Here is a 26,907-nt window from a genome sequence, read left to right on the forward strand (position 1 = left end):
ACCATCAAATGCTTTATACTATGGCATCTTTGGCCCTTTTTCTGTACCCAGCTTTAGAAGTTGTGACCACATTCTGCATTCTGCTTCCTATTCACCCTTGTGAGAGCACCTCTGGCAATAAAGTCTTCTCTGCCTTCTTTGACATCTACCTTTCTGTTTTGAAGGGCATCCCATGAGAAACATTATGCTGAGCCTCTACATCTTTCATAGTGCCTCTGGCTTTAAATGTAGTATGTGTTTTCCATGTCTTTTCCTCTTCCTGATTGTGTGTTTTTTTCAGGCTCTTTTTAAACTGATATTTTAACCACTTGCTAAAACCAAAAACAACCATTTACTTTCTGGGCAGAAAGGAAAAACTAAGTGTATACAATGTTCAAAAGATTTTTGAAGATATTAAATTAATGAAGATTTTTTTCTTATTAAATGGTCCCTACTGAAAGATGTTTCCTAGTTTGCAGTGCAGATCCCAGTAGGCAGCGTTGCTGCTCTGAATAATCTGTTGCTGAAGTGGGTAGCGGCTGTGTGTCATCTGCTTTTTGCCTTGGTCATCCACTTCATTGCGTCCATTGACTTCATTCCAGGCTTCTGTTACTGATGCTGAGATTTTCAGTCAAGCAAAACTCTGGCTGATGTCAATGGACATTGGCATAAATGGGATTTTTACTTAAACTGAGTCTGTGCAACTCACCTTGTTGCTGCATATATTCACGTGTGACTATCCGTGTTATTAAAAAGTAGTAGTAGCACCCCTAAGTTTTGTGTGTGAGTAGATTCTTTTGCTCTTGAGTGAGAAAGAAAAGACTCGACTACAAGTCATGAAACTCCTAAAATTGTTGTCCTAGCCTATGAAAAATACATGTTGGCATGTCTATATGTGTTTTCCATATGTAGGTGTGTATTCATAGAGAAAGACATACGCTTTATGATATCTCCTAAATAGCAGATTACTTGTTGCTATTCAGAGGTCACTGGGTGACCTGGAATTCCTGTTTGATTATAACATGCTCAGTAGAGATCACAGTTTCAAATGAATAAATAACCGCCAAAGACTGCGAGTGTTCGTGTGTTGGTGGTAATCAATGTATAATCATTTGTTTGCATTTTAATTTCATATCTACTTTTCCTTTTACATATGTTAATCCTTCTGAATGGTTATTATTCTTTATCATTCTCTCTATATTTTTTTGTTTGTTTCTTTCTTTCTTTACGGTGCTTTAAGAAATTTAGTAGTGCAGGATCTGAACTATTCTCTTTGAAATTATCTTTAAAACTGCTATTGACTGTAAGAGGGTTAGTGGTCATGTTAGAGAGCCTGAGAAAATGGCCTTGCAGCACAGCACATGTGGCATCTGATTCCTAAATAATGAACTTCATAAAGTCAACTATTTGCCCGAGTCACATTTTGTTCCATCCTGGCACAAACCAGACTGGCACGACAAATTGTATCAACAAAGAAGCATGACATTAGCCTTGCGTATATTTTCAACAGCCTTTGTATCGCCATGGCAACAATAGTTTTAATTATGGAGAGCCAAAATGATAACTTGTGTATCAGATGGGGCTCAGTTTTCCCCGTGGACAAAACTCTGATTAGACATTGGAGAAAAGCTTTGTATCCTGGTTTTTCTCCCAGGCTGGATTCTATTATCTGCTTTAACAGACAGCTGTTTTGCTCATGGTGTGAACTTGGAGGGGCTGAACCAGGCCGGAGGGCTGCTGGACTGCGGCCCTGCAGTAGATGAACTGACCCTCTTGTCTCAGGGGCTGCCTGGTGGGGTGCTGGTCGGCAAGTTTAAGACCAGTTGTCTCACTGAAGGACTGCTTTTGGCTTCCCTTTAAACTGCTGGAGAACTGTGTATTTGGAAAAGCCTTGTGTGAAGTGATGTCTAATAATTGGCCTTGACAATGTTCAAGATTGTGCTTGGGGGACAAACAAGAGGTTCCACTTCAGCGGTAGACATGAAAATTTGCAAAGCAGATCCACATCCAAATCCAGCTGTAAGATGGATGAGAAATAAATATGTCTGTCTGCATGTATGCATGGCTGGATGCAAGTCAGGAGTGTCTCTCTTCACAGCCACAACAGTATTGTTTAAGTCATGGGGCGTGAGAGGGCAGTGAGCAAAAATGTGTGTGTTACTTAGGCAACTCGTTGAGAGATAAAAAGGTTGGTTGATGTAAATCGGTGTTTTTCTTTCTTTCTTCCTTTTTTTTTTTTTTCTTTTTAATCACTTTCCTGGACTTCTAATGCATTCATTTCCTATTTGTGTGAATGGTGGCCCTTGGTGGCTATGGGAGGGTTGATTCTGGGTTGTGAACTTCCTCACAGTGTTTGAAGAGCAGAGAGGTCAGTGATGAGATGGGACATCTCATAACTTCATCTGGATCTTCTCTGACACACTGACATTTTTAGCATGCGTTTTGCTGATTGCAGGTCTGAGGCAGTGTCGTCAGGAGATTATGGCTAGAGATCATGAAATCACTGGGAATAAGACTTGCAAGATCACACCGTTAACTAGAAATTCAATTATTCAAATGTGGCTCCAGAATGCAGGGGGCTCAGCAAGCATGTAGGCTAATATTTAGACTTGCTGAATCTCTAATCTCACTCCTTAAAGTGTTACAACAGCTCTTTTTTTTTTTTCAACACAAAACCCTGTGCAAGTATTTCTCTGCTAATTGTGCTGTCGATTCACTTATACTTTTCTAAATTTAAAAAGTCCTGCCTCTAAGATTGTGATTTTGGAATTTAGGATCATAAATTAAGCCATTTTATGAAAGAAAATAAGAAGTTTGCTGTTGTTTTTAATAAGATTTATGGTAAGTATGGCAACGGTAAGTCTGTCAGTCTGGGCTTTGCTGCACATGTGTAGCTCTGTGCTTTGAGACCCTCAAAATGTCTGTTTTTAGGACATCAGCAGGGGGCTAATGAAAAGGCTTTGTTGATTTTAACGAATTGCAAGCCACTGTAGCCAAAATAAATATAATCTGCTTTTTGGATTAGTTGTCACACATGATTTTACCTACTAACAGTGATTAAAGAACCCTGGTGGACCAGAAGCGTAGCCGCTCTCTGGTGACTCTTGCTAAAACAGCAATAAACAGAAGTAAATAAAGACTTAGGGTATTAGTTATCTTTAATAAACAGTGACACTGCATATAATGTTTGAGGGAGACTTCAAAAACCTGTGTCGTGCACAGCAGTGTCACTTCTTCCAGCGCAGAGAGCACGGGTCATGCAAGAGGACCGATCGCGGTACCTGGTACCAGCAAGGCAGCGGCACAGAGCTGCTCATCTCATCTCACTGACCTGTGGCCCCACATCCAGGGCTGCCAACACCACCGAGCACCTCGCCAAGACCCTCAGTGTTCAGCCATTTTTACCCAGTGGTGGACCACAAGAACAAAGTTCAAAATGTTTGAAACTAGAGGGATTGCAAAAGGAAAATGAAGGGAATGTTAATTGCTTGTGTAATTAGGCAACCTCCTAACCACTGTAATTCCATCCAGTTAATGAATGGAGGACCAGTGCTGGTCTCTCCTACCTTAGCGTTTGTAAGCTGGTACAAAGAATGACTTGCCCCCGCTGACATCTTTTATCCCTGGTATTTTCCCTGTAATAAAGGGTGGGTGTGTTTCCTCATCCCATTCACGTTTGTTGTGAGAGGCAACAATTACCGCTGATGGCATTGTACTACTCCTTTGTACTAACTGTTGCTTTTAATCAGTGGATAGAAGAAACAAAACAAACAAAAGCATGTTTTCTCTTCACAGAGGGAACTATTTCTGTAGCACTGAATGTTGGCAACAATTTTAGGCTGTACTGTATGGGGGAAAAACACCTTCCTGAGAGGGGCAAGGAATGAAGGAGTTTCCCAGCAGGAACACAGAAAGTCAGAGCTTTTGAAAAATAAAATTAAAAAAAAAAATGGAGGGAGTGCAAAACACAAGAATGATTACTTTAGGGAAAAATCCTAGCAAAACAGGGAGGGGGGCTGAGCTTTCTAATGAGCCTTCAGCTTTTATTCATCTGTCCCTAACTGTACACCCCTGGAAGGCACATGGCACTGCTCTGCAAAGAGTTTCTCTCTTCTATGACAGCTAAAACCCTTCAAATTAATCAAGTAAACATCCTCAGGCGATTTAGAATTTTATAACTCTTTTCTGATGCATGGAGTTAAATTTTTGTTCAGTGTTTTGGGTGAAGTCGTGCAGTGGTTACAATATACTCCTGACTTTACAATCTATGAAAAAAAGCTTTGATACCCTGCTCAGGAAGGGAGCAAGACCTACCAAGGCTCCATCCCTCTCTTGGCTGGAAGTCATTAGGAGTTTGGAGAATTGCCCGATGGTGTAATTCAAGTCTTGACTGCATATCTTATTGGTTAAAAATAGGAGCCAACTCCAGCTCATCAGTTTTGCTAAGAAACTATTGATTGTGATTAGCAAGCTTAAAAATAATTACCTGGTGTGTTCATTGCTATCTTTGGACATACTCTCATATTCCTACTCTCATAGAAAGTATTGAGCAGCACAATAGGGCTATTTGATGACTAAGGTGTTGCACTGTGTGGAGGAGAAGGAGGGTACTGAGCGCTTCTAATTGTTCCACCTCCTGGTGACTGACACCTGCACTGGGGAGAAACCCCCCTGGCCTCACTGCAAATTAGCAGAGGGTGCAGAGGAGCTGTCTAGATCCCCCCTTGTTCCCATAGGGGCACATCCGTATTTCCAGTTCTTCCCAGGTGCAGTCATCACTGTTACCACTCAGCTTTTCTTTGGCAGCCCCAAACCCACCTAGCACCATGGCTGCTGCATCCTGCAGAGGAATAAATTACTGATTTGCTTAGCACCTGGGGAAAGGGGTTGAGTTTCACCTGGGTTTTAACACCTACTTTAAAAGCCTGGAGGTGTTGATTCATGTGTTTTGAGTTGATCCCAAGCAGCTGAGGCAATTAAAATACCTGGAAGGCTATCTTTCTGTCTTTGGAAGTTGTTGTCTGTGCAACAGGGACAATTGTAGCAAGTGGCTAGATTATTGCTACCTACAGAACTGTGTGTCCATGTTAACCTGCATCTGTTTCAGCCTGTTCAAGCCTGGGCTGCCACCTGAATGTGTGAGAAGAGTGACTTATACCTGTCAAGCTCCTGATACAGGTCAGTAGCTACTTCAAGCTGCTACCTTAGCTGGGCTTTGACTCTTGCCTGCTGTTGGAAAAGCTGCTTTGTTGCCATGGGCTGTTGAGACAGGCTAGGGAGAGTAACTTTTCTATTTAAGTGCATTGTCAGAAGTTGGATGATGGTACTGCTGTGTGATACTATGTTCGCAGGATCTTCTCACCTGGTTCTTCTGGCTTCGTATCCCATGTGAACACGTGTAACTTCAGATCACAATAATCCTTACTGCCTAGTTTGGTTTTGCATTTTTGATTTATGTTTTTTTCTTGAGTCTTGTTCTTGTATTTGGTGTGTACCAGGGTTATCCTCAGGGGGCACCTGACACGATAGCAGGGTGTAGAACACGAATTATGTGTAGTTTGTGAGATTTCTGTGGAAGCTTGTTGTGGGGCTGTGCGTATCAAACTGAAAACTCATCACCCAACCTACGGGCAAAGTGCAGGAAAGCTTTTCAGGCTCTCACAACTTCTGTGAAACTATAAGCGTGTGTTTGTGCATCCAGGAGAGGGATTTGTCCTAGTGTTTTACCTGTTGTTGTCTGCTTTTGATATTCTGACTTGAAATTTAGTGCGGGGAATCGCTTTTTAATGTGCTCGCTGGTGCAGCGGTCTTCGTATCAGCGCAGGTGTGAGAAGCGAGTGCTGGGTCACACCAGTGTTAGAGTGCCTCGTGCCAGTTTGGGGTTTTATGGTGCTCAACAGCAGGAAAGGTAAAATGAGGGTTGAATAAGTTAGCAGGAAAACTCTGGCTATGCTCGTTCACCTTTGCACTGCAGTTTGCCTTGGAGGAGGAGGTGCAGATAGACTGCAGCTGCAGTGACGGGGCAGCTTTACGGGCAGCTTTACTTTGACGGGGCAGTGAAGGGGCAGCTTTACTCCTCTTTGCTGCTCAACTCTTCTTGTCAGCAAGGGGAATTGTGGTCCTGCAGAAGGGAGGAAGGCCTGGGCTTCATGGTTAGAGAGTGTGTGATGGTAATGGACAGTAACTTCACTGGTAGGAGCTCCTGACAGCAGCTTTATGCACTGAAGGTATTGTCATGCGCTTAAGATTTTCTAAGTGACTCTAAACCTGTATACTGCAGCAGTTTCTCTATAAATACTTCTGCAAACTCTCAATAGAGTCATACACATAAAACATGTATTTCCAAACAATTTACTTCAAAAACATTTGGTCTGACTCAAAAAAATATTATTGGAAGAGATATTTTTTTTTCCACTGTATTGAAGGGAGCTTACAGTCTTAAGCTCTTAAATTCAGCACTCTTTATTAGCATTATTCCAGGACTCACAAGAATTTTATATACGAGTTTGAAAGATTTATAATATATATATATTATATATAATATATATTATATTATATATATTATATATATACTATATATATAGTATATATACTATATATATACTATATATTATATATATAATTATATTATATATATTATATATATATATATATATATACATTTTCATGTTTAAAAACAACTTGTATAACTGTAAGATCTGATCCATTGGGATCTACCAGGGCTAGAAGTGAGTGTTGTATTGCTTTCCTCTGGTTTGAGTACCTTCTTTCATCCAGGAGACTGCAATATGCTTTTTTTTTTTTTTTTTTTCCATGTCTGGCTGTCTTTGTGTCAGAGACTTGTATGGCTACAGCTACTGCAGGTCCTCAGTGTTTCACAGTGCTTCTGGGAGAGTGTTATTACTTTAAACATATCACTGGCTCATGAATACTGAGTGCCCTTCCTTAGCACTTTAGCAGTGGCTCTGGTACTTTTTTGAAAGAATGGCATATTTTGGAGTAAGTCTACTAACAAATACGATGAGTGAATGTGGATTTTGGACACCAGCAGGGAATTCTGGTCTGAAACAGGTCAAGTCTTGGCCATGGAGAATCTGAGCTAGTAAGAAGTCCCCCCACTTACTTTATTTACCACATGAATATGGTTGTTATACAGCCCATTGGCTAAGTAATCAGTGTGTGATCTTACACAGTCACTTTCCGTATTATATTTAATACTTCTTGATGGAAGCAGTGAGAAATGGGGAGAAATACTTGTGCTTGTCAGTAGTTGATTGTTCAGAGTAAACTACAACCACTAGCCTGACGATAATTTGAATTATTGCAGACGCATGGAAAGAGTTTAAAAAAAAAAAATCACAAGGGAGGTTTCCTAAGGATAATTTTATTAAAAGTTCATGTTTGAAGTGATGTCATTCTTTTCATTCTCTATGTTCAATTGCCTTTCTGAAGCTTGGTCTAACTATTCTGATGTGCAGCAAAAATATTACATCAAAGGTGAATGCTCGAGTCCTGGCTGAAAAATAAAAAAGAGGGCAGTGGGACATGGAAGGGTGGGGGGAGAACCCTCAAATGGCTAAAAGTTCTTAAAAGTTAGATATAAAAGAAAATAATCATTTCTATCCCCTGACAAATAGTTCAAAAAGTAGCCAACAGTTTGGATCTGGCATGTCACATTGCATACAAATGAAGAAACTGTCACCATTGGTTCCCTTTGAAACCTTTTGATCTGATCTTCTGTAGTAAAGGGCATGTGACTTGATCAGGGCTTCTCCTCTGTTACAGTCAGTCCTGATCTGTTGAAATACCTGTGACAGGTTTCTCCCCTCAGCTGATAGTATTTTATTTTTCTTTCCTTCTCTTCAATGCCTTTTCCTGTGGTGGGTATTTTTGTCAGGTGGTACGCTTCACCCATCCCTTTCCATCCTGGAAAGCAAGGTTCCAAATTTGTCAATTCCTAGCCAATACTGCATATTATGGTTTTAGTAGTAGGCTTGTAGCTGTTCTCTCTCCATTTGCCAAATGGACTCCCCCCCCCCAAAGAATATGGAAAGTAGAACTAAAATAATACTTTGTAAAAACAGTGCATTAAACACAGTTATTGCAAAAAAATGCATGTGAGATATATTCTGATAATTAAATTAAGGATTGTTTTGTTACTGAGTACCTTTGAATGGATGACTTGGATATGTACAGTCAGTAATGGCAGGGGACAGTAGTGGAAGAGTGGAAGGAAAAGATTTTACAGAGCTCTAATAATTGATCCTTTAAAAAGGCACAGTTTCTGCAAGGTGTTTATAATCTTGCATATGAGTTGCACTAATTTATGAACTTTAGTAGATATTTTGGTCCAGAACCAGTGCAGTCAAGCAAGCTTTCCCTGAGGGGCTGAGCTCTGCTACTGTGGCTATCAATGGCAAAACTATCTTGGACTTTTCTCCTGTGAGCCCATGCTGGGGGGTCAAAAAAGGAGCAGCTGGGCTCATCTCAACAGACTAAAGGCTGGAATAAAACACCCTTGGGCCCACGTCTCACCCCAGCCTTGCCAAGGAGCTACTGGTTGAAAATGGCCTTGCTGAGTTCGAAGCAGTGTTTACATGGGTGGAAGTTAATGGTCATTGTTTGCAGGGGAGGTCAGACTGGGTCAACTCTTTCAGTCTTCGACTGGTTAACCCGTAAGTATGCAATACTGACTCTTCCCCGCTGGGAAGTTGTCAAAGAGAAACCCAAAGATGTTGGGCTCCATCATGGTGCCCAGCCTGGCTGCAGGCTGCCTGTCTGAGCAGGCCCTGTTCCCTCTGCTGCTGTGGGTGGGTGGACAAGATGTGTCTGCGTGTGCATGGACAGTGTGCTGGTAGGTTAGCTACTGAGTCTGTGCTGCTTCTACTGGAGGGCCTTTCATAGGTTGGGCTGTCCAATCCTTCAGTGATTTTTATGGTGGTAGTGATTAAGCCTGTTTACAAGGTAAATGTCCCTCTGTGTGCTAAGGTGGCTTGTGCAGCATTCCTTTGGAGCTGGAAAAAGATGGTTGATGGGCTGCTTATACAGAAGAGTCTCGTTCAGAGTTGACTTCACTGTGTGGAAATCCTTTGGCAGAACCAGAACACATGGGACCAATCCAGCAGCACATCTCTTGTTGCTGAAATCCCTCAGCTCTTGGTTCCTGGTTTCCCAGAGCAGAAAAGCATGTGGGAAAGTCCTGCTGGGCCCAAGTATGTCATCAAGAGGCTTTGTTTCTCGTCTAGCAAAGCTAACGTGACTTTATTTCATCTAAAGAGCTTGGATTTTTCAATGTCTGTGCTTCTTCCTTTTTATTGTCTGTTGGGTGAGGAGCAAAATTTGGTAATGAGTAGTGGTGCCCAAATAATGGAGCCCAAAAAGGACTGGGTTTGGATGCTGAGTGGAACCGAGACTCCTAAATGGTGGGATCTTGGAATTCAAACAGTGTCCAAGTTGAAGTGGGTTTGTGTTTTATCCTCTAACACAAAGATGCAGGTCAGCTGTCTAGCTGTCCAGGTGGATGAAAGCTGTCTTCCCATGTTCCACAGGATATATTGACTCTCTGTTCAGTATATCACAGATGCCTCAGCCCTGGGGTGCAAATGGCCGGGAACAGAAACACCAGAGGCTGCTTCCTCCACAGCACCGGGAGGTGCCTGTAGGCTTGTCATCCTCCTGACAGCCTTGTCGGGGTGGGATAGGGAGCACCTTTTGTGGCAGCCAGCAAGGAGGCCTGCTGGCAGTGCAAAACAAAGGCTGGAAGAAAAATGGATGTGTGGGTGGAGATCAGTCTGCTACGGCAACCTCTCTTCCCCAGCTGGTGAGAGAAGGATGGGGGGGGACCTGACAGGTTCACCAGTTCCCCACCAAGGAGTGAGGATGTGGGGGAATGGGATGCTTAACACTCAGCGTGAGGGATTAGCAGATCCAGAAAACCACCCATTTGCTTTCAAGGCATCCTCTGCAATCAGCATAATTTCTCACGAGGAGAGGATTTCACTGTAGAACAGAAGGTTGTGGAATGGAGTGTTTACAAAGGAAGAAATAATTATATTTATGGACTGGGAGTATAAGACCTTTCTGGCCCTGATCACCTATACGTCTGCTTTGCATACAGGAGGCAAGTTATTGGATAGTTTAAAATGTTGGCTATTTTATAATAATAATAATAACAATTTAAAGATTTTCCCAGCTGTTAAAGGATGCAGTTTTTCTTTCATGGACCATTATGTATGCAAGACCAATTGGTAAACTGCGATATACTGTTCTGTAATTATTCTCCCCTGTAGCTTTAATGAGGAGATCTGTGTGCAGTTTGATGGGAGAATATACTCTGCCGACAGCTACACTGAAAATCAAGACAGGTGTAATCTGCTTACTGTAGTCTGTGAATCCTCACCATGTGGCTATGTTATCTCTAGTGCATGTTTATAGAAAGATGCTTGTAAAAGGATTTAATTTAATGGAATAATGGTAACTGACACTATGAAAATGAAGGGGCTCAAATAATATGGTGAGAAGAGTCATATAAATACTAGAGTAGATGATAAAAAAAAAAAATTGAGATACTATGTCTTTCAGTTAACATCATATGAAAGGAAAATACACATTAAGCAATGCTATGTACTAAATAGAAATATATTCTTTATTACTAGCCTAGTCTTAGGAAAGACTTCAGAGAAAACATCACTTTGGAGATATGTACCCAGTCTTGCAGTTGCCTTGCATGGGCAGAGGTGCTTTTGCTGGAGCTCTGCATGGGCATCTTTCCAGGTTTGGAGTGTTAAGAGTAGAATATCTCTTAAAGGCAGATACTCTGCTGAGCCATAGCCAAAAGAATAGTTGTGTGATGAAAGGGACAGCTGAGACATCATTTAGGAACCCACTGTACTTGTGATGGGGAGGGTTCATCCAGGCAACTGTATGATTGTGCCTCGGTTTCCTTACAGTTATCGCTGTACAGGTATTTTCAGAAAAGCAGCCCAAATAACTTATTCTTGTGAAGCCTATTGACAAAAAGCAGTACCTTTTTGCTAGTAGCAGTTGCACGATTTTGTTCTTTTGGACAGATAATCTTATTTAGGCAGAAATGTGAATCTAATTCTTATTTCCAGAGGATGAGAGAAATAATACCCAGTCACTCTCCATGGATGTGATTTATTAATTATCAGTCATTCTTAATCACCTAATACTGACATGCATCTAACACACTGGAGAGTTTAATATCTGAGAGAATACTTACCATGATTTTTCTCAGCAGTCCATTTTTAAATTGGGTGCCAGCACTTTAGTTTTGTGTTTCTGATCCTGTATGACTTTTGCCCTTGAACAAGGAGTGTGAATGCACTGAAGATGGCATAAAGTTGCTAGTAAGAGCAATACTAAGTGATGTCCTGTTCTTCAGCAAATTAATTGAAAGCCTTTGGCTTACAGAATTTGGATATCATATGAATATTTAACATTTAATGTTAAGATACATGTTATCTGACTTGCTCTCCATACCAAGGATAGCAGAACAGCGTAATTTGACATTTTGCCTGATGCAGTAACATACTATGTATTAAAAAAAAATAAAATACTGAGTAGCACTTCTGTTGGGGAAAGGTGGGGGTTGGATGGGAGTTGAGCATTGCTGTTAATTATTCTTATTATGCTGATCTCACTCAGATTTTGAGCCTGGTGATTGCACTGACAAAGGAGCAGCCTTGATTTCTGCACATATGCTACAGTTACTTGTAAAAACTAGGCTCACAGATTGCTCTGAAGCTTTTACAGTTCCTGTAGAACATTTCCATAGTTCCAGCAGTTTGATCACAAATGCAGCATCTCTCTCCTAATGCTGTGCAGGTTGATAAAACAGTTGCCGAGCTGGAGTCCCTAAAGAAATTATTAATTATCTGGTTAATGTGCATCAGGCTGTGGGAGTGTGAGATTAATCACCAGTGCTGGGATGAGTTGCTGAAGTGGATTTTGGTTTTTTGTCTCCTGTCACTCGGTAATGGCTTTTCCTTCCTTCACCATCAGGTGAACAGGTGCGGAGATGCTGTATTTTCATTTTCCTGTAGTCAGTAACAGCCGGTGACCAGGAGATGCCTTTTTCTCAGTCCTGCTGCATGAGCAGTTTACAACATGGAGCGCTACCTGCTTAGGATGTTCCAGCTGCAGGAGATGCTCCTACAGCACAGGACTGACCTGAGCCTTCCCAGATAAACACATTCAAACACATGTGCTCAGGGAGGGGTGCTGGAGAGGAACGCTGGGGCTGGTTCTTCGGTATTCTCCAGGTCTCGAAGGGACTGAATTATATTTGGCTGTGGAATTGCAACTTGACTCCTATTTTGAACGTATTTATAGTACTCTGATTTTCTCAGTGAACAAACAATGAACATGCCTCTTTTGCTTAAGGTAACAAAAGAAAAATGAGCTCCTGCAAAGTAGCTTTTGTACTTCACAGGGCAGACACAGAAGAAGGTTCTAGTGCGGTCTTTAGTTGGTACCATCCTTAAAGCCGAATGTTGCGTAAATATTTGCCATGGGAGAACATGTCCGACTTTGCCAGAAGTGGTGAATCAGTCAGGGCACTCAGTTGCAATGCTGTAGCGCTGGCCCTGTGCTGTTAGCTGCCATTAAGCAACAGCAGCTGCACCAGAACTTGGTCAGCGAAGCTCTGATGTTTCTCCAGGGGTCCCTACGGGATGGCACATGCTTCCACTGCTCAGTGCGCTGATGAAAATCTGAGAAGTAATTTATTTTTTAAATTTTACTATTGTGATGCTACACAAACCCTTTGAACAGGAAGCCGTGACAGCTCTGTCTTGGGGTCAGGCCCACTGACTGGAAGTGTCTTTTGCTTCAGTGAGGACTAGTGAGGAGAAAGGAGATGAGGTGGGAGGAGCTGGGTCATACTCATCTAAAGCAGAGATTTTTGCCTGAGGCCAAGGGAGCACCCTCTAGTTAAGAAGGGAAGAAACTGTAGACGACAGCATAACAATCCTTGCAGTAGTGTGTGCTGAAGGCCAGAAGCAGAGACTGACCCTCCTCTCTATTTGTAGAAGGGTTTGATAATTAGCTAAATAATAAAGCCCAGTCCAAAAACTGGCACTGTTGTAGAGTCTAGTCATTTGGGTTACTTTTGTCATCTCTAACACAAGTGCTGTTTCTCTTCTCCCTGAGGAAATTCCATAAATGGCCACAGCTACTGGGACCTTAAAACGCGTGGTACTTGAGACTGGAGACCTGTTTTCAACCTTCTACTTGACTGCTTTGTCAACTCTTTTTTTAATGACATGAATGTGTAGTACTGGCCTTCATCAGCTTCTGGTTGTTTTTTTCTTGGCTGAACTAGTGTTTTTTCTCCTGGTGGAACTGAACATTTTTGATTACCTTACCACTTCAAGCAGGTGGAGACATGCTTATATTTGAGATGGCCTTCAACTGCTCAATCGTTGATCTCTTGCTGTCTGTGTTGTACTATCCTGAATTGTGCTTCAGCTAAAGGTATTACCTTGGGAAGGGAGGATAAAGGTGTGTGGTATTTAGAGAACTTGCATTTCACAGCAGCTGTATGCTGCAGGCTGGGATCCCTGAACAGCCCCATGATGACAGAAACATCCATTTGTTTGGCAGGCTGTGGTACAGCTTCACATTAAACACGGATGACCCATTTGTGTTTGAAAACCCCTTGCCAGCCAGTCAGTATGGCAGCAGTGGGGTTTTAAATATTAAGCAGTCTTCGGGGCACCAGATTGAGTATTTGCATCGTAGTTGTTTGGTTTTCTACTCCTTGTAGAGCTTCCTGAGCTTGTTGTGATAAGTAAAACCAACTTTGTTAAGCTCAGCAGTTCCAAGCACTGAAGAGATAACATGGTGGGGGGGTGAATGGGACCTTTAGGGGACGAGACATGTATTGCTGTCTGTATTGGGATGCAGGTCACTATTTGTGTATGGCTTTATTTGATAGTAGCTAGTGCGAGTCTTTATGCAGGCTTGTGTGAACATGCACGCAGGTATGCTTGCTCTTGGTGGTGCACAGAGGTGATGTAAAAGGAGTGTGTGTAAAATTTGGTAAATGGATGAACCATGAGGACACTAACTCAGCCGACTCTTTCAGTAGCTGTTGATCTCTGGTGCTTAAAAATAAGTAGAAAGCAGTTTTTCAGATGAGTAAATTGTGCAAATCCATGCCTAATTTACATGTACGATCACCTTGACTGCTTGTACAAATCAGGTAATTGCGCATGCAAATAGCTAATTAACACAATTAGCTGATCTGCTGATGCAGTCTCAGGATCTGTAAGTGTACACTAGCCATGTAGTGATTCTGTATCTACAAACCAGTTGTATGAAAACTCTTTGCCCTGATAATTGTTAGCAGATGCAGGGGGTCACTTAGGTTTTTAAGTCAATTTTGGGGCTTTGGGATGAAGTGACTGATGGGGATCACAGCTGTTATTGCAGATCAGAACTGGGTGGGGATCCAAAAACACTTGGGTTTACTGGAAAAACTTCCCTTCAAAGTCTCGAGCTGGCATTCCTGCCAACACATGCAGCCAGCACTGAGACCTGCAGCAGGCTGGTCTGCCGGGTGGCACGGGGCTGCGGGTGTGCTGGTCTCGCAGAAATTGTTCCACGTGAACACAGGGCCACGCTGGTTTAGCTCTATGTCTTCTTAAAACTTTCTGTGAACGGTGCTCATTAGTCACCTCTGTGTTACTATTTTTAGATGCATGAAATATTTTGGATTTAAAGCCTTCTGCTTCCTTTTGACTTCATTGAAAAGAATCTTCTGGGGAAAAAAGATTTAAAGGGTGAGTTTTCTGGTTTTTATCTATTTGTCCAGCTTGGAGATCTCTTCATCAGCATGTCAATGTTAAGCAAAAATACCCAGGCAAGTTTAAACGTGCAGATTGTTAAAGTTCTGGGACTGCCTAAATGACATTAAAGGGATTTCAGAAACATCTTTCTTCCACCTTTGTGGTGCATTTATTTCTACTATTTTTATAGCTGTTATGATGTGGGGAGAATCCTTCACTGTAATAGTGATTTATGCTTTCAAAGCAAACCTGTTTGTAGGAACTGGTTTTAAGTTGCCATTATATTTTAACATCAGCATTTGTATCTTCAGACTGAGTCTACGTGAAAATAACTAGGGAATCCTCTGACTGCAGGTATTTCCTGAACAATTTTTTAAAAAAATCTTTCCTATTTATAAAATAGAAAACTTAAACTTGTGTATTAGGTTTGTGACTTACCCGACTTCTCTGAACTTCCTTTTTTACAAGTTTATTTTAAAACAAGGATGAAACATGCTGTTATGATGCAACTTCCAGGATTCAAATCATAGCAAGAGGTCTGTATCCGGGACCATGTGGCTGTGTTCTGAAGTCTAGCACTTCGGTTGTTCTTGCACTTACGCTTCTCACAGAGATGTCTGTGGTATGTCACATTTTCCTTACTTGGAATATTTCAAAGCATGTTGAAAAGTAATAAGTGAGATGCTGATTGTGCAAAGATTGTTTTGGCAAAAGGAGCACCTTGTTACGCACTCCACAGCAGCACTCTCACGTCCTTAAAAACTGCTCTGTGAAGGGAATTAAGTGTGGCCAGGAACCCTGGGATATGTCAAACAAAAACAACAACCAAAAAAAACACACCATTACACAGTGTCTTTACATATATATATATATATATATATATCATCTAGGTGGTCACCAGATAAGGCTCAAGGGACTTCAAATTATTCTGTATGTGAAAAATCCTCTTTCTGGTAGAGCAGCATCCATCTAGTGGTAGTTGAGTGTAGAGTCAGGAGAGAGAAGAGTATCAGCCCTGGCGGGGTCATGAAGTCTCTCATCTGAAGGTCAGAGCATTTCTGAACAAGTACAGAGGAAACCCCTCAAACACAGGAAGAAAATGTGCTTAAAGGTACGTTTTTAAGAAAACAAAATGAGGAACAAAGTAGGGGAAACTTCCACGCTCCTTGTCTGCAAAGAACGCCGTGAAGAAGCATAAAGCCCGTAGGTCCCCTCCTTCCTTTATCAATCTGTGTAGTGGCACTATTGGATGTGGGAATTAAAAAAGCAGAGTCGGAGGCTCGAATGCTAGTTTGCATGCTGATACTAGAGTGCACTTCCAGCCCGCGGCTTGTGCTTATCAGCTTTAGTGTCCGAGCCCTGGGAGCAGGCGGGAAAAGCTTGCGCTTTGGTGTGTGCACAGGCTTCCCCCACCCCTCCCGTGTGTGCCTGGCAATTTAAAGATGCAAAATTCATTGAATGACAAATTCTGATTAGCGAGGAGCTGAGGCCTCTCTGCCCCAATAGGGAGCAGGGGAGGATGTGCGCTGACTTTATTACTGCCCGTGTCAGACTTTCTCCTCTGCTGCCCTGCTCCTCTTTAAAGGAACAGTGACGGTTGTTTGCTAAGTGTCTTACGTTTTGGCAAAGCCCACAGCTTTTATGATTTCATAACTGATTACTCCTCAATGAATTGTAAGTCATTTAAAAAAAAAAAAGACTGTAAAATTCTTTTGCAACATCAGATTTCCACATTGAGTTTACTGTAGTTTGTGACCTGGAGTTGAAAACTAATTGGGGAATGAAAAAAAGTTATAGTGAAAATAAGCAGTTTGCTTTTAAAGGCTACCAAACTGAACAAGTCTGGGAGAGAGAGACAAAACAGAAAATCAGACAAATGAAGATTCTGTAGCTCTTTGTATCAGGATAGCTTAAACCCTGTTTCTACCAGGACACAGAACTGCTTGAAGAATTGTGTCTAAAGGCTATAACATGTTTAAGCATTGTATAGATGTGTTGTGTTTTTCTCCGGTCCTGACACTATCTCTGGGTTATACAGTGTCAGATGGAGAAAGAACGAGCCATTTATCAATGGCTAAGGTTGTATCCACCAAGCACTGAAGGAGCACCCCTATTCCTAGGCATCGAACTTGGAAGATCCTAGAAGATGTTTTTCTGTAGTTACTCACAGACATTAAATAAACTGAAAAGGCCACGTTGAAGCAAGTGCTAAATTGCTGTGATATGCAGATGACTTCTCTCCTTGCCCTTCCCTGTCTAGGACTGTAGTGCTGGCCAGCGAGATGGCTGGCTGCCTTTTTCTGATCAAGTGATGTCTGAGGAACAGCTGATGGCTGAACTCATCTAAAATGGAGTTAATGGTTACAGGAGGGACCATCCTCCGAAGAGTTGGTAGTGTTTACACGGTTTATGTAAAGATCTGCATTCACTCCCTCTTGCCTGCAACACAGGAGTTTTCTTGAGGTTTCTTGCTTGAAATCTCTCCTGTCGTGGTGGCCACAAAGCATGATCTCCGTTATCTCTAGTTGGTTAGAAGACAACATTCCCTTCTGGCAAAAGATGGCCTCTTCCTAGGTACTTACACCTCTGCCACGCAGCCCATACTCATTTGGTGTCCCTAGCCATGAAGCCAGTAGCGCTTGGGCTAGTCTGTTTCCTGCAGCATGTAGGTGTGTGTGAGGAGCCTCTGAGAGCATTGTGCCACTGGCTGCCAGGCAGTCTTAAATCCCATTTGAAGTCCCAGTTGTTTATCTTTCAGTTGCTTTGTGGTTAGGCCTTGCTTGAGTATTTTTATTTAAGTCCTGTGACGAAAGCCGTGACGAATGGCTTTGCAACCTCCAGCACAATGGAGTGCTTTGCAACAGCGCTGTTAAACACCTTTCCACCAGCCCCCCCCCCATCTTCTAGTGGGGTCATGGACTGCTGTGCTGTGATAAGTTCATTCTTTGTTGATTTGGGGGTTCTTGGGGTTCTATCAATGTGAAACCTGTTAAAATCTGGTGCTCTGCACCCAGTGCGAAGTTAGCCTGTGCTCCAGGCAGGATTTCCTTGTGGGATGGTCTGAAATGCCTGTATGGGCATCCCCACAACCTTCCAGTCATATGTCTCGTCTCAAGTACTGAGCGAGCATTTGACTTTGTTCTTGCCTTCCCTATCACCACCACAGGGGATCTCTGCTTACATCAGGCGGCTCTGCTGGCACCGGAACAAAATGCTGCTGCTCGCGTTGCTCCCTTTGTGGAGGGACTGAGGGAAGAAACAAGGTGTGGGTGATACTGTTTGATCCTCAGCATGATGGCATCCCCACATTGTGCCTGCTGCTCCCTAAAACTCCCTATTTCTGTGGAATATAGGCTGTTATACCTCTAGAAAACAAAGGAAAGTATGTTGGAGCACAAAAACAGAGAGAACTGTGTTTTGTCTTGCAGCACCTTTATTTACAGAGTTTATCCTGGGAACCTCAAAGCATTGCTAGTTGAGTTGTAACAGAAACTCAGTACACAATGACTGACTTCTCCCAGTGAATCAACAAGCACGTTGTATTGACATTTAAGTTTTGAGGTCTTTGTATATCCCTGGTGCAGGAATGAAGCTTGCAGATCAGCTGCTAGGAGATGTAGATGCGTTATTAGGGATAACTTGGTTTATCTCCTTTGACACTTTTCTGATATCTCTTGATCATTTAAGGTCTGGATTAAGTGGGAAAAAAACATTACTTGCACGGATGTTGTGTAGCTTATGCCTCAGATCTTTTATGAGAGAGTTTGGGTGCTTAATGTCTTCTGATTGAAAAAGAAAAATCAAAGTCATGTGTACGGCTTCCTTCTGTCAGGTGCTGAGATGAGGTTTAGGTAAGCACGTAACAGCAACTCAGATATCTGAAAGTCACACTTACAGCTGCACCTAATATGATTGTACATAAAAAGAAAAAAAATAAGGAAAAGGAACAGGCTTTTGTTTGTGTTGGCTTTTTCTTTTTTTGTGGTGGTGGAGGATTGGGGTTTTATTTGAACTTACTGGGTTAAATGATGCTTAAGGCATACTATGCTCGATGTCACTCTTGGGACCTGTATTTTCCATCCTGTGATGTGGCATGATGATGTTTTTGCAAGGCAGTGTTGTGTCAGGAGCCTGCTGGACATTCGACCCCAGCATCAGAAGACAACGGCTTTCCGGGAGCCGTGTCCGCAGAGCAGCGCAGATGAGAGGAGGTGCTTGGCAGTCAGCAGCTACTGGGAGTGAGTAGGAAAAGTAGGTCCGGATGTGCTTGCCTGCCCAAAAGACTGTACTGATCTTCAGAAATACGTTTTTTGTTCCAAATCCATACTCCTTGGAAAAAGTAGCTATTGTTTATAACTAATAAATTAATGTCTTTCATACTGAACCTGTAAGAGAATGCAGAAATCAACCATTTCTGTCCTTCAGTTTGATTGTAAATGTGTTTCACAGGAACTCAGCAGGCGTGTATGGTGCTCCTGATCTGGCAAAATATCAGGGAGGTTATCGTATCACTTCACTGAGATATCAGAAATGCAGTGGTAATACTGAAAAACCCATCTTAGGCGTTGATGTGTTTAGCAGCCCGACGCACCCTAACCAAGGCAGGCTTTTGTTTATACTGGTCTGTTCCTCTTCAGCACTTTTCATCTGAGTGTTACGAAAACTGGACTTCACCCTGTGAAGTCGTTACCATAACCAGTTATAAAGGGAGAACCAAGGCTCAGGTAACTTGCGGCTTTCCAAAGGTTACCTCGTATGTCAGTAGCAGAGCATAAAGAAGGGTCCGTCCATCTGTTTCCCATGCTGCTACTTTTTTCCACACTTTCTTTAACCATCTGGGAAGAAATTCATCACTATGCAGCGTCTAGCACAACTTACGTAAACAAGGATCACTTAAATTGTCGAGTGAGACCTTGTGCTGGTGCTGTAGAGAGGGATAAATTGGTCCAGAACTTTGTGAGCTGCTTCACAAAAGACTAATGAGTGCACGCAATGTGACTTGCAGAGAAGCTGCTCCCTAGGAGAAAACGGAACCTCGGCATAAGTAGATCTGCAAACTAATGACGTAAAAATAGCTTCAATAATGAAAAGTTGGTAAATAGAGGCATGGCAGCAATTAGGATGTGTGTGAGAGACAAGCTAAACAGACCTAAGTTTGAAGGAATTTATTGTCTCGGAATTCTTCTGGTTTAACTCAGTGCTAGGTCACTTCTAGTTGAAGCAGAAGAATAGTTATTTGTAGAAGCCTAAGGTCATCTTCCTGTAAAAACAAAGCAAAACAACTACCTTCTGCTCGAGCTTGCTCAAAATAATTAAAATGTGTTGAAAGACTTGAGGATGTGTTTCCTTCTGAAGATTCCTGATCCTCTGTATTCTGCTTGCCAAATGAGTGGCTTCACTATTGATTATTACTTTTTCATGGAGACAGCAAGGGACTGTGAGGTTCTTAATAACTATATTCAGATCCCCTGTCTTAAGTATGGTTTTATTAGCTTAAAAATAATAGGGGGAGTGAAACATTTTGAAGTTCCTTTAACTTTTTGTTTCCCTGGTATCCCAAATGATTTCCAGGGCATGCTCAGTGAATATCAGAAGCGTAGTCTCATGTCTCATGCCTTGAATTGCTGCACCCCAACACTGCTGATTAACAGGATCAGATGTGAAAGCTCGACTTAACTGTTCTTGGTCTCCTTTTCATCCCATAGTTGAAAATTTTCTTCTGTCTTTTCAGATGTTCCTAAACATGGCAACAAGCATGGCTCTGCAACAGATGCAATTCTTTCTAGGTCTCTAGGTAACATTTTAACCTGTGTAATGTTCACAGCATAGCATCGTAAGTAATATTCCAGGAAATACGCTGCCGCTTGTTAAAAAGGATAGGACCCCAGAGATGCCTTTAAATATGCCTGTAAAGTGAGAGGTGCCAAGAGAAAGATAATATGGCTGATTATAGTTATTTACCTTACATTTTCATTCGCCCTTAACTGGGTGTAATTTAGGGGCATGAAATCTCTTATTGGAAGTGTATTTGCATTAAACAGCTCTAAGCAACCATGAAAGTGCAGAAGCTGAAAAATTGACAGACTGGGTTCCTAGAATCCCAAAGTAGCATTTTTGTAATAAGCATACAAACAAATCAAATAAACATGTTTTGCTTCAACGATTTAAAGAATATGGTCTTTGGAGTAATTTGTCTTTTTTTTTTTAAGCTATCATTTCTAACCTTTTCATTGCCTATCTCTAGTTTGCAGCTCCTCCTAACAATCTGCAGCAATTTCCAACCCAGCTGTTGAGGTTGCACAGCATTGTGCCTTTGTTTAGATTTCCATGAGCTATCAAATCTGACTATAAAGGGGATTACCTGGCTGGTGATGTTGTTTTTCAGGTCTGCACTTTTTAAGAAATAATTGTTTTACAGTTGCTTAAAAAAAAAAAAAAAACAACTCTGAAAATCAAACTTTGCAGTTGGATGGAGTCCAGTCTTGCAAGCAGGTGCCTTTTTTCATACTCCCCTTCACTTTCCTTGCAAATGATTGTAAATTGTAATCAACTGTAAGAGTAGTGGATATTTTTAATCAGCTCATCCCTCTGTAAGAAGACTAAAGTTTTCATGAGTGTTTTTTTAGAATGAAACTGTGTACTATTAAACAGATATGATCTACCTCTGCCTCATGGTAGCTGGTAAATTACTTTATATCCCTTCTCTCTCCCACAAGGCAGTCTGTTTAACTGAAGCTTGTGAAATGTTGTGATCTTTGCATGAATGGACTTATTGAAGTGAAAAGCATTAACAATATTTATTTCGGTGGATTGCGGAGTTAATGACTGAAGAAGAAAAACTGGTAAAACTTGCTTTCTATATATACAACAGAGTCTACAAGAAACTTAATTCATTTTTAAGAAAGCAGACGTGTCTGTGTCTGAATCTGTTACAGTATGTGTGATCCCCTTATCATGCTGGGTTGAATGTCTTCTAACAACGTTATTGAAATATATCTCCAACATTCATATTTGAGTCTTTCTTGCATTGTGGGTATTAAATGGAAGCCAGTGTCTGTCTTTCTCTGCTCAGTGCAAAAGATATTTACTGTAGGCGACCAAGCTGGTGAGGGGTCTGGAAAACAAGTCTTACGAGGAGCGGCTGAGGGAGCTGGGCTTGTTCAGCCTGGAGAAGAGGAGGCTCAGGGGCGACCTCATCGCTCTCTACAGTTACCTGAAAGGAGGCTGTAGAGAGGTGGGGGTTGGTCTATTCTCCCACGTGCCTGGTGACAGGACGAGGGGGAATGGGCTAAAGTTGCGACAGGGGAGTTTTAGGTTGGATGTTAGGAAGTACTTCTTTACCGAAAGGGTTATTAAGCATTGGAACGGGCTGCCCAGGGAGGTGGTGGAGTCACCATCCCTGGAGGTCTTTAAAAGACGTTTAGATGTAGAGCTTGGGGATATGGTTTAGTGGAGTACTTAGTGTTAGGTCGGAGGTTGGACTCGATGATCTTGAGGTCTCTTCCAACCTAGAAAAATCTGTGAATCTGTGTATTTGAGTGTCTTCAGTTTTGGTTCTCATTTTGCAAACGCGGTACACTTTAATTAAGGCTTGTCATTTGAAATCTAATGATTACATTTACTGTAATGTCTCCATCTTGAGGAGGTGAATTTGACTTAGAAATCCTCTCTGTCATAGAGGGGCTGATAACGGTTTGAAGAGTTCTTTTCCTGGGTGAGAGCCATTCTCCTGGCTTGTGCTGCTCTTTCTGGGTACAGGGTCGTAGTGCTCGCTTAAAGGATCACACTGTGTTGCTTTGTACAACTTAGAAGCACTAAAAATGGACGAGAAAATCCCTGAAGTTGTGTATATATACACATTTAGCTTGGAACGTACCTGCATGGGATGGTCTTTTCCCTTTTGTCTTTCAACACGGTTTCAGAGGTGGCTTATTGATTATACTGGAACGATGAAGAAACTCCTCTCCCTGAATTAAGCTTCTGTTAGTCTCTGAAAGGACTTTGACCAAACAGTGAATTGTTAATACACTGAGGTGGTTTTTTTGTTGTTGATTTTGGCTTTTAAATAAACCTTCCTATAAAAGCAGGTTTTGGTTGACCTTTCACCTGCTCCTTTCAAAGGGAAGAGTTGTCTCACGTTTCTTCTGAGGGTACTGCCTGCATCTCCAAATCTTCTACTGCTGCTGTTCAAGCACCTGCTTTTAATGTCAAGTCAAAAACCTAACTAATTTTACTGTTAAGTAAATGCCATTTTATGTCTGCTTATTCTGCTGGAAAGCATAGAAAAGAACTTAGTTTTCAAAAAGAAGTTATCGAAGCCTCAAATTAATTGATTTTCAGTGTTGCAATATTTTAAACCAAACTTGTGATTTTTTTCCCCTAGTTAAGATTATATCATGGTGGTGTGGTGTTGTGGGGGCAAGGGTCCTAAGCTTTTTCCCCAGCCTGTTGTGGTGCAGGTAGAAAGCTGCTGCAACATTCAGACTCAGGAGGACGATTGTGTTATGCCTGTCTCTGTCAGAAAATGCTGGGGTTTGTGCAGAGGACGGGCCTGGCAGTGAGCTGAGATGAGGGGGAGATGCAGGGGGTACCCCACAAGGCACAGGAACATGTCCTGGCTCTGGGATCTCTGGTCAGGGAGGCCATCCAGCCCTGAGCTCTCATTCTGGTGAGAGAGCCATGCCATGGTTTGCATGGCAAAACGGCAGGACGAATGGTGTTTGTGCCATGGGGGTTGAGAACAGGGCATGGAGAGAGGTGGTAGGAGGCTTGTGGGCTCACCTCAAAGTGTCCTGTGCAGTATGTGGATGCTCAAAAGAGAAGGTGACAGGCTGGCCGCTGGCTCATTGTCCTCAGCTGTCCTGGTTAGGAAATGATTTGGCAGGTGGCATCTGATTAACTTGCGGTCTTTCACTGCGTCTGGTTTGCACGTCCTACCAAGAGCAAAGCCTGGGTTTTCAGACTCTGGCACCCTGCTCTGGTGCTTCTCACCCAGGTCTCTGGAGAAGCCCTGTGGCAGCGAGAGGACCGAGGTGCCTCCCCCAAATCACACCCAGCTGTCTCATCACAGGGCTCATCCTTCCTGTTGGGAGCAGGTCCCCCGTGCGGCAGAGGCAGGAGCACACTTGGGCTGGGATGCCTTACCCAAGGCATCAAGTCATACCCAGACTTCGGGTTAAGCAGTGCTAAGGGCCCTGGATGGGCCGTCTGCAGGGTGGGAGATTGCAGTGAATGACAAACATGTGCCAGTGATAGGTACAAGCTTTCTTGACCTGCCTTAATTTTTCTAATCAGGCCTATAATTGCTAAGGGAAGGTGTAGACAAATGCAATAATAATAATAATAAAAAGTCAGAGCTATAGCAAGGCTCTAAAAGGAAATACATTTTAGAAATATATTTTGTTGTTTAATTAATAAGGATTTTGTTGTCAGGCTAAAACAGACTAAAAATAAACAGCTGTATAGTACTTCATTAAGCTGCCTGCTTGGAGTGATTTTCCCATTGATTAGTCTCAGGGCTAATGCTGGTTCATTCCTCATTTCATTGCTAATTAACATCAGCTCTGCTCCTGACCACTTGACCGCACTCTCTCTGTGAACATGTGCTGGTTTGGCAAGTAATAACTGCTCCCTCCTTCTTAAAAGGCAGAATTAAGGCAGAAAATAGCTATCAAGCGTAGATCTCTAGCTGCTTCTACTGTAAGGAGAGCAAACTGTAAAACCGTATCGGCCTGTACGAAGGGTAATAAACGTAGTTTACAGAGCACAGCAGTTTGATTGAGGAACTATGTAAATACAGATGATGAGCTCAAGCTGCCATATGAATTGACAGGCTTGGCTCATCTCGTGTCAGCCAAGTTGATTCAGGCTCTTCTGGGATGCTAACGGTGCAGATTACCTGACCCAGGGGCTTACAGCCACTGGCCTTTAGGTAAGGGGATGCTTTGAATGTGCAGCACTTGTTTCTCCAGGTCTCCACAATGTTCTCGCAGGCTGAATAATGAAATGCTTTGGCAGAGAGGGTACAGCAAGAGCAGGAAGCAAAACACCACAGTTATAGCTTTGTTAGGCTGCTTCCATGCAAGTGGAATATAGATGAAAATAGAGGGATGAAATACTAGAATTGGCATGGATGCACTCTGAGAAAATCTCTAACAACTTTAATGAAATTAGCAGCCTCTGTTCTGGGTGAAAAGGTCAATTTTTCCATAAAACCCAAGTAAACTGGCATTTTGGAAAACATCTACTAAACTTGGCACAGAATAAATAACATTATCCCAAAGTCTTGGTTCAATTCCAGATCGTAGCATTTTCTTTTAATTGAATTGGGTATTGCATTTCATTTTCAGAAAGTCTTTTTTATTCCTACATTTTGAAGCATTCATATCTCAGAACTAATCAGAAACTCAGCCTTATACAAATCTATCAATCAGGAACAGCCACTGGAGAGAGCTTGCCTGAGTGATAATCCTTTTTTACCTACTGTTGAGCAGAATCCTAATTCACTTGTTCATCAATTATATATTTTATATATATATATATATGGTATTTCCACCATTAATTTAATGAATTTAGGGCTCAGTCTTGCAAGCAGTTCTGCACATGAGTAGCTTTATTCATGTAAGCAAACTGCTCATGTGAATAAAATTAACCATGTGAGATATCTGTAGGATGAAGCTTTACAGTAGTTATATGTATTCATACGCGAAGCCATCACCTTCCTAACTCCCCTTTTTTCATCTTTAATAACAAAAAGCATCCTTTACTCATGAGTAAAGTCATTCCTATTCTTAAGGCCATAAATAACCAGTCTGGATCAGGAAGGACTCCCAGTTCAGTATTGCTTGGTTGGTTGTGTTATTTGGCTTTCCTGGATGGTCCTAGAATTGGCCTCAGAGCAGAGACAGAAATGTAGAAAATTCTGTGTTGTTGTCAACTGACTGTAGGAAAGGCTAAAACTGTATTGTACTGCAGACTTGATCCAGCTGGAAAATGGAAATGGAATTCTGCTTCTTGTTCCCAGGATACATCCAGCATCTCCTGTTTCTAAAAAGATGCCTATGATATTTTTAACTTTTCTCATGATATTTCCATTTCTAGCCCTGGTCAGAAGCAAAATGAAAGAGCAAATACGAACATTAATAAAATAAATAAAAAGATGATAAACATTTCCTTGCATTCTCTTGAACTGTAAGAAATATTGTCTGGGGCAGTCCATATCTTGCTTTGTCCGTCTCTTGTTTTTGGTAGGTCAGTAGTTACACAACCCTGCTTGCATTCACTTAATTTGTATTTTGCTCTCCTATGGATGCTTGCTGGGAGATGGTAAAAAATAAAACTCTCAGGGGATCAAAGGGACTCCAGTGGTGCTGGAGGGAAGAGCAAGCAAAGGAGCCAGGTGCTGTGAGCAGGACCATGGTGTGGAGGTGATGGGTGACTGGAGCATTGCAGGTTTAGATAAATCAGTAAACTTGTGGATGCTTCCAAATCATTTAATAGTACATGTGAAAGTGGAGTGTTGGTGTTTTTTTTTCCCCCTCTGCCTCTTCATTCAAAAGATGTTGAAGGAAGGAGATAAGAGTTTTAAAAACCCTTATGAAGGTGGCATATTCTAAATAAGATCTTACAGAAGGCTGACTTGAGTGATGGAGAGTTTGTGATCCTCAGCCAAGGGACTATTTAAAATAAAAACCTTATGATACAGATGCCAGATGCCCTTTCTGGCCTTGTTACTCTCAATCCTTAAAAAGGACTCCTTGAATAGTCAGAACTGAAAGTTAACATGAACGGCTTGGTCGTTTGAACTGTAAGTTGGCATATTATATTAAATGAGCTTCAGTGGCTTCTTGTTTCACTACAGGCTAGAATTTGGTGAATAAAGTATGATTAATAGCTTTTGCAAACCTCTGGATGGACACCCAAAGGAGAGGAATAATACAGTTGTGGTATTACAAGTCAGCAGCATATTAAATGTTATTTTTTTCCTTAGGAAAGGATTTCCTGTAGAGGTCCCGAAGAAAAATAAGTTTCATTAGTCGAGCGTTGAGCAGAGATAGAGCAACAGGATTGATTGTAATAAGCCTCTCCTTTTTACCGAAATCCATTACTTTCTGAG

The 26,907-nt window shown here is 41.9% G+C and overlaps 1 protein-coding gene across 24 annotated transcripts in view; it reads left to right on the plus strand.

The window, feature by feature from the left end:
* ESRRG (estrogen related receptor gamma) overlaps positions 1-26,907 on the plus strand; it is a 405,552-nt gene that overhangs the window by 108,656 nt on the left and 269,989 nt on the right. For 7 of the 24 annotated variants that reach the window (XM_083828186.1, XM_083828174.1, XM_083828187.1 and 4 more), the window contains exon 2: positions 14,702-14,786. The exons of 10 other annotated variants lie outside the window; for them this stretch is intronic. The gene's annotated coding sequence lies outside the window, so the exon portion shown is untranslated. Of the gene's footprint in view, positions 5,158-6,043; positions 6,207-14,701; positions 14,787-26,907 lie in introns of those variants that run through there. 7 more of the 24 variants (XM_083828184.1, XM_083828165.1, XM_083828167.1 and 4 more) reach the window with 3 other exon arrangements.

This window comes from Anser anser, assembly GCF_964211835.1.
Source record: "Anser anser genome assembly, chromosome: 3".
NCBI classification, from domain to species: Eukaryota; Metazoa; Chordata; class Aves; order Anseriformes; family Anatidae; genus Anser; species Anser anser.